This window comes from Etheostoma cragini, chromosome 13 (assembly GCF_013103735.1).
Source record: "Etheostoma cragini isolate CJK2018 chromosome 13, CSU_Ecrag_1.0, whole genome shotgun sequence".
NCBI classification, from domain to species: domain Eukaryota; kingdom Metazoa; phylum Chordata; class Actinopteri; order Perciformes; family Percidae; genus Etheostoma; species Etheostoma cragini.
The window spans coordinates 21399059-21408305 of NC_048419.1; positions in this window are offsets into that span (position 1 = coordinate 21399059).

A 9247-nucleotide genomic window follows, 5' to 3' on the forward strand; every position below is an offset into this window, starting at 1 on the left:
TACATACATACATACATACACATACATACATACATACATACATACATACGGCAACCAACCATCATACTGACATTGCCATGCCTAAAATTGATGTTATATAAATGTGTTATATATTTAGCAGTGTATATATTATATAGTAGATCCTGTACAATGAAGTGGAGAAACAAATGTCACACCATCAATGCAACATTTGAAAATATATTAGGACGGTTAGTTCAGAGATTTGGTATTGCACCTCTATACATTTGGGGGGACACCAAAAGAAGACCCTCTCTGCCTGGTAAACGCCAACATCTTTTAAATGCCAAGGCTTTGTCAGCATTGTAGCCGTTATAAACGTATAGTCTCAAAGCCCAAGTCAAAATTACTTAATCAGGGATTATTTTCTCGGACTTGACAATGCTCCTTTGGAGCCAAGGGGGCATTATCCAGGAGACGTACTCCTCATTACTCAAGAAGCACACTGATCTGCATCTGTATAAAGTGGTGGAATTACCTTTTAACCACTTCAAGATACTTATACATCTTGACTATAAAAATTAACCTTGCCAAAACTAATTTTTGACCATATGGCTAGAGCTGCTGTAGCCATTATTGTTGCACACAGATTCAGAAACATTAAATCTGGAAACCTCCCCAGCAGAGTATGCATTTTAGTGCTCTAACTTCTATTCTGTCTTGCAATGAGCGTTTTTCCAATTCAGAGCGCAGCTGTATTGTACAGGTCTATTGCAAAGACAGGGAATTTTTTAAGCAATATTCCCCTCTTGCAGAAAACCATGAGGCTGCACGGCTCTGATTCACTTGCAAGAAACAAAAGGAAAATCAATTAGCTCGTGCCTGCCTGTTTCTTTGTGGCCGCATCACCTAATGCAGCCCATTTCAGCACAATAGAGAAAAAGCTTGAAGCAGCAGTCAGCTGGTTTTCATATCATCCTATTCTTATGTACCAGCTACAAAAGTCAAGTCCTATCATTTGTAAGCATTCCATTTTTATTTTTTTTTGCGGTATTCATTACATTGACGGCCACTGTAGGAGAACGTGGCTGACCATGTGGGGAGGAGGTCGGGGTTGGATGAGTGGGCGTGTTAATACAGGACTTTCAAGCCAGAGAACGGAGTTTACTTCCAGGGAAAAACTAAGGCCTTTCACCCAGGAAATGAGTGTTTCTTAGGACTCTTTTAATCAAAACCACAATCTTTTTCCTAATCTAAAACGGTCGTTTTGGTGCCTATTATCAGGTACATGGCCTATATTATATTATAATATTAATTTTCATCACAGCAAAACGGAAGCTTGAAGTGCTTTGTACCTGGCTCAAATCCAGCTATTTTTGGGTAACTGAAACACAAACTATTGCTGATACAACGGAGTTCTGTAGCCAGCTTCACAAAGCTCTGTAGCAACTTCAACAACTAGGAACTGCTGCTCGGCATCATGGAGATCATAGTCAGCCGACGTCTCTTGACCAGCCAACGGTCTCCTAATTTTGCAGGACATCATACGTTTTGGTGTGCATACATTTTTGTATATTATATGGACCCGTTCATGAGAATGCATTGTTCATCTAACCCCAAAACAGTTAAAGCTCCACTAATCAATATTATTTATTATATTTATTTATATGAACAGTGAATCAATTAACTATTTCTAAGGTGAAAGGGGTGTTGATGGAGTTATTTTGGACGACTAGGTGATTGGCAGTTGGAATACTTCAAAGGCTTGGATTTACATAAAATTATTAATCATCAACCCAAAAGATGAAAATGTTTGTTAGCATAAAGATGTAAGGAGAAGTTAACCACAAGGTGCAATTTAGTCTGAAACATTGGATCACCGTTTTGTGCGATGCTAACAGTAGGCCTAAGCGACAGCTTTAGGAAATTCACTAATGACTGAATTCGGCAACAATAAATTTTGAATTTGCTATAACTCTGATTCATGCTTCGGACTGGCTTCGTCTTCATAGCAACAGTAGCTAAGGCTCATGGTATCTACTGTCAAAGTATAGGCTGGGGTGAGTGTAATATTCAGCTTTGGTGAATATGACTAGTAAACATCATCAGGGGTTGCTCAGTGTGAGTAAATGACAGTGTTGGCACCTGAACTGGCTTTCAAAAACACAGCACTGAGCAAAGTGTGACCATGACAACCACAGAAAAAACACACTGCGTGGCAATAAGGCCAGACTGCAATTTTAAAATATAATGAATGTGAGAATCCTGGAAGAAATGAATGGTGTTTTTACTTTATTCACCTCTCGTATATTTTAAGAATATCTAAGGGTCTTTACATCCATATTAAATGTTAACTGAGCAGTTTAGGTATCATGGCCCCCAATTTTGTGACAATGCAGCAGGACAATGGGCCTCGTGAAAGAACCTCTCATACAAGCAGATTGTTCTTAAGTAGCACAATAACACGATTCAAGATAATTTGATGGAATTTACTTGTAGATGATAACCTAATTCATAAGTCGTACAAGTCATGAACAAATAGTCTGTCTCCACGGGGGGGAACACAAACTAGTTTGATTTAGGAATTATAAAGCCTTAATTTGGATCAATTTGAAAACCAAAATTAATTTTGCTTAAATAATTGCTTTAGAATTAGGTTTTTAGCATACAACTCCATGTAAAATCATTCCCTCTTTCCTACTATCACAGGACACCGCTGATCTGATAAACGTTAGCAACTGTACCATTTATATGTCCTAATTTTTTCTTTCTAGAAGCTCTAGAAGCCCAATAATGACAACTTTCTTGTGGTTTGTCCGTTGATTCCCAACTGCAATGCTGCGGTTATTCTCTTTGACTCGTTTGTAAGTTTTTTGTGAATGAAACTTACCCACCAACGGAGCAAAACATCTGGCCTTATATGGCAAGTTTAGGCGCGTAGATTATGTTAATGAACATCTCGTAAGAAAAGGTGGAATTTGTCGGGCTGAGCAAGCGATGTATGAACAAGTTTGGGCAGTTAGGATTGAAAATCATGATTTTGACTTCCCATGATCAAATTTGCGTGATCGAGCGATTTTTTTTTTTAAAGAGTCATTTCATAGAACGCTGTGTTTTTTTGCATAGCCAATCTACCGCTCCGTAAACCACTGTCAGATCATGAGCCAGTCAGAGTAGTTCCCTGCACCCCGTGCAGCTAGGTTTCAAGATGTAGACAGTCACAGAGGACAGAGTAACGGGAGGAAAACTCAACAGATTATTGAATATGAATGCCAATTAATAGTTGCTGCGGATACTTCTATAACCTCCCGGCTTAGGTAAAAGGCTTTGGTATTTGGTGTTCTTGAGGGTGTACCAAGCCATTCATCCAAGGAGAAGCATGCTTGCACAGATCACAGTTGAAGGGAGGTACTTCTAAGACGTGAGCTGAGCCCTGCCAACACCCTGGATGTTCTCAGGATTTCATCTGGGTCATGGGCAAGAGATTATAGCATACCATAGCCTCCATTTTACATGCCTGTCTGAGGTTTTGTTGCCTCTTAACTCAAAAACCTGCTAATTTTGTTCTCAATTTAACAATGAAAATATCCCTACCCCACAAATTTATTTCATTTAAAAACACGACTCTTATAATTCTTGAGTAAAGGCCAAATCTCAGACTCTCAGCACCTGATTATATTGTGTCTGGAAAATGTCTGAGGATTCAGACACCCATACGCATTCGTTATGGAAGCCAGTAAACAAATAGTTTCTGTTCCAACACATTCTGTAACCACAAAGCAATAGTGGAAATTTAACCAACACCATATTAAGAATGACAGTGAAGATGAGTAGAAACACACACACACACACACACACACACACACACACACACACAAATTTTGACACATTTGTCGCAGCCTCTTCAGGGTTACTGTTGTGAGGAGTTGTTTAGTGCAACTTTGAAAACAACGACATCTGGAAACGTGCTACGTATGCTCCGAAACTACAGTGACTCAGAGTGTGGAAGTTGGGGGAAATCAGTCAGTTGGAAGCGTTGGTGTGCTGTGACGCAGGTAAGGGGCATAAAAGGCATAATTCATAGATTGACAGGACAGTTCCACCATGGTTCCAACCATAAAAGTACCTGAAGACATATATATATATACACAGTACACCCTCTGATATTCTGTAGGCCTGCGACTGTAAGGTTTGTGACTTCATAAATGATCAGTTTAACTCTAGTTTGTACTTCAAGTTTGATCGTACAGCTTTCCTGTTGACCATGGGGATTAGTGTCTATGACACAATAATCCCAACTCAAGGTCCATTTAACATCTTTTGCAGAGCTGTCATGCGTCTCAACTGAACCACAGATTTTCTCCACACTGTCAACTTCTCATACCATCAGGTGCCATTTGCTGCTTCTGCTATTTGCTTTGAAGACTTTTCAGTAAAGCAATCATCATGTTGCTGCAAGAATTTCTAAACAGTCCCCTGGCTCAGCTGCCTTTGGCAGTCATTTCAGCACGGTTTCATGCACCACTCCACCTCCTCCTGGGATAATTATATTCCTCAGAGAGAGATCCAACTCCGAGAATGAGTGTCCACTGGCAGGATCTTTCATTTTGGTGGGTTTTGAAACATTGCAGTTACCATCAGCCTCTTGGAATCAAAGAGCAAAGATTTTTCTCCCCCACTGAACTCCCATCCAGGGCCAAAAACACTTTCTTTCTGTGTACATGCACTGCACCAACATTTTCTTTTAACTGCAGTAAATACGTTTTTTATTGCATCATTTGGTGTATTTGTCCTTCTTTCTCGACACTTCCGCCACAGCTGGATCTGACCAAAGTTTCTTTCAGTTTCTTCTTTTTTATAACGGTTCAAATATGAGGAAATCTTCACTGTGTTATGTTATAATTTGAGCTGACTGTCACTGAATATTCTAAAAACTGAAAAGTAAAATGACTTTAACATTTCAACCTCAGCTGGTGGGAACTTGCAGGATACAACCCCCTGCTGGTACTCCTTTGTTGTGGGTGTGTGTCTTGGCAGTTAGAGACAATATCATGTGTCAGTCCAGCTGACTTTTTAATGTTATAATGATTGTGGTGAACTTTAGTTATTGCTTTTAAATCATGATTCCTTTTAAAACAGTAAAAAAAAACATGAAAAAAGGGTCTTATACATGGACTTGATGGGTATGCATTATCAATTATTACAGTTAAAGACTAAGGCCAAAGCTGCATGTTTGAAGCAAATAGTCAGCATCCTCAACAGATTTATGATCCATGTAAAACAAAAAACTTTGTTCTTAGTATTACAAGTAAGAGATGGTATGGTTATTTGTTCATGTTTTTAAACAATAATTATCATTGTTAATGCTCCAAGAGAAAGTTTTTAGGAAGATTACCAATCTATTCGAGCTATCTTGGAAAATGAGTTTGGGGTCACTGGAGTGTAAATGAGTTACCAAGAGGGATGTAGCTTGCAAGAGCTAATTAAAGAGTTTTATCATATCTATTTTCAGTCAGTCAGTCGTCTTTATGTAAAAAACATAAATAATAAATGAGTTGTTCACTTAAAACCCCAAGTTTGCACACTCCCCCCATTGTCGGATCAAATTTTCAAAAGTACCTTTCCCCATTAGTTAACATTTCACATTAATGAATCAGGTCTGCTTATGATCTGGAAGAAAGTTTGTTTCTATCAGTATATGATATGGTAAATACAGCCTGAGATAATATATAATAAATAACCGCTATATTTATTTCTATTTTATTCACGTTCTTTCCACAGTGTTATGTGTAGTTATCCCCAAAAAGGGCCAATTTATACAATTCATCACATTCAGTTTTAAAAAAACACCCAAGTAGAGATACATGGTAGTAGGAGTGGGATGGAGCCAGTAGGTGGCCAACATTAAATTGAACAAGCTTTGTGATCAATTTACCAAGGCTAAAAAAGGAAGCTGAATGAGGCAGCTGGAGACGAAAAGACTGTCTGTTCTGTGCAACATCCCTGTTCTAGGAGGGCAGGCTTTTCAACCTACCTTCAAATGCGGTATAAAACAGCTAAAGGCACACAAGTGATTATACCTGTGGCCGAGAGACCTTTAAAAAAAAAAGTTTCCCACGGCGTGGAAAGAAAGCCAAAAAATAACTTGTGGATAAAAGCGTAGCCTTAGCCTGAACCTATTAATGCTTTGATAGCGCACTGGTGTCCAGTTCAGGTCTATTTATTTATTTACAGGCACAATGCAATGAAAAATCCACTTGTTATCCACTTCCAAGGAATCAATACCTAATATGCTCTATTGTATTATAAATGAAAAGTAAATGGAAATGTATTACACAGACCTTGGTAACTGCATAATGGGGCTGGCTCTGTGAGCTCATAAATACTAATAGTTGATAAATATTCATGGAGGTGTCAGTCAAGAAACACAAATACATTTCACACATTATATTCTTATTTAACAGGGAATACCTAAAAAATAAAAACAACTTATTATTTGGAAGCATAAACCATAATGGGAATTGATTATTATATCTCTTTCTGGACTTTAAATGCCTCAGTATACTAAATGAATACTAGTTAATGTCTTTTTGTTATTGTATTTTGTTGTACAGGGACCTATTTGCTTTCCCATCTGAAGATTAGAAGAACAACAGTTACCTGTCCCAAGGGAAATACACTATGTTGACACTCTGTTGTGATCGCATAGCTATATTTGTTCGCTTAATTAGTACTCAGTTGTGGGCTGTTAAGACTAATTTTTCTAGCAATTAGTGTGTTTCGGGATTTATAAGCCAAGTATACACTCGTCAAGGAAGTGGTTTAAGACTTTCAAATGAAATGGTGAAGTGGAGCCTTTGGAGCAAAGATATGGTTAGGATAGAGGAGGGAAGGAGAAGTAATTGTGCCTTCTTGTGTCATAAAACTGACCAAAAATAACATTTTAAGTATCTGTGAGAGAAAACGACATTTGTGATGTGGCAGTCAAAATCCAAATCAGGATTAAAAAGCACTCCAAGATTGCTTGCTTGTGGGCTTGAGATTTAAGGTTGGTGCACAGCTTCTTCCTCTGGGCCAACATACTGAACACGCAATGGACAGGAATCAACATGTTTAGACCCTAAAGCCCTTGACCTGAATTCAATAATTATAACAGCTAAATAGGTCCTTGGAGAGCGCAGACCTCCGCCAAGGCATGCCCCTATTTAGGCAGTAGTAGCATTTTAAAATGCAGAATTTAACTGCACAACAGCTGCTAGCATCGACAACAAGGTCAGAAACAGCTGTAATACCGTATGCATGTTGAATTACCCACTGGTAGTGGTCGGTGGTTGTTCACAGCCGATGTGGTTGTTTTTTATGTGACTGTGGGTGTCTGCGTCACCATTTTCAAAAGGTCTCTTTTTCTCCCTATTCAGACTTAAAACGCAAACTTGGAGTTTTCAAACTAAAACAGGGTAAGGAGCGTTTTCAAATATCTCTGTTTTAGAATCTCTGAAACAGCTGCAGTACTGTTGACGGCGGGCATAAACGAAGCAAAATTGATGTGTTTTAAAGCAAAAACCTTGTAGTGTAGATAAAGCCTCAAATTCTCTGATGTCTAGAGTTATTGCCCGCTTTTGCCTAATTAACCAGTCCACTAGATGAGAGAAGAAGAGTAAGTACAACGGTCCCATTCATGTGAACAACATGTCCGGGTATATGAAGACAGGTCAAAAGCCCAGTTTGACCTCACCATGCTGCTACAAGCCGTGACTATGTGTTTCCACTGCTGCCTCACAGCTGGCGACAACCATTCACACATACAGACTCAAACACTTGAGACGCAACAGGATGCCAATTATTGTGAACATTAAATAAAACATGCTTTTGCCCTGCCACCAGTACTCAAAAGGCTAACATGACATGGCCAAGTTGAGAAGGGTTCAACTTGTCCTCTGATACACAGAAGTGACAACCTGGACACAAACGATGACGGTTGTGTTGATTCCCTCCTAATACAGAAGCACATCCATATTTCAACTACACTCATTGACAAAGGATTTCAAACAAGATGGAGGCTGAGCTGTTCACAGTCAACAGCTTTCCATTTTTTTTAGAAAATTTGATTAAATTACATGCTGAATGCTAACACACCGGCAAGCCTCAAAGCCTGCTGGCTTGTACACAATCGTTCAAACGTTTGGAATGAAAGTAACTATTTTAACAGAGATGATAACATAAGTCAGACACCAAATGTATTATTTATCTTCGAAATAGGCTCCAAAAGAAGAAGTAAATTAGATTCAAACTTCCATTTAGTCAACGTCCCCGCAACTTGACGTAGAATTAATTTTCCAGTATAGAAAAAGCCCAAGGGACTCTCAAGTAGTCTCATTATTAAACCACAACGGTGCAACTGGGCTTTAAATATTGAGTTAGTGCATTATTCTTGGGGCCCGCTGCAGTCTGCTCAGTGATTAGATTGAAGAGGTTTAAAGAAGGATTCATCAGTCTGTATGTTCAGCTGATCAATTCCAGCGTGACACAGGCTGCATTGTTGTGCACTTGACACTGAAACAGGAACCAGTTTCTATTTAAATCTGCACAACGCTAAACTTTGTTTCTTTTACCAATGACTGCTGATTTCTTCTATTCTTAATTAACTGTTGGTGGCTCTCTCTGCCCTTTCAATTGTCAGACTGGTTGAACCATTGGACATCGTTTTGTTCTCCACAAAACAAACCCTTCATACAAAATAAGATCTATTTGTAAAGAGGACCATTCCGCCTTGTGGTGTACTTCTCTCAGACCTCTAACTGGACCCAATCAAGCTTCTTTGACAGAAGCTACTAACTTTTGAATGGTACTGTATCTTCACATGTGAACACACAATCAGAGATGCTAGCCTTGGATTGAATTGGTATCACAAGTAGTTTATTGCACACATGAACCATGACAAAACAAATTGGCAGTACCAAACATCACCACAAGCCTGTACATTCTATTTTAACTGTTTTTAACTTCAATTTCTTGTACTGCACTGTAACTTTTGTTCTTGTATTTTAATCACTTGTATGCTGAAATGTGCTATAAAAATAAAGCTGCGTTGCCTAAACATAGAGGCTTCAATGAAGAGAGGCATGGGGCATTGCAGCGCTTGGGAGCACGTTAAAACCTTTTTTATACAGTCTACTGTATGTTTAAAACTCACGGAAGAAAGTAATAGCGTTTTTGATGCAGCCGGCTCTTAAAATTAAATTTAAAAAAAAATCTAAGTTATTTAAAAACTGAATTTGCGAACTGGGGT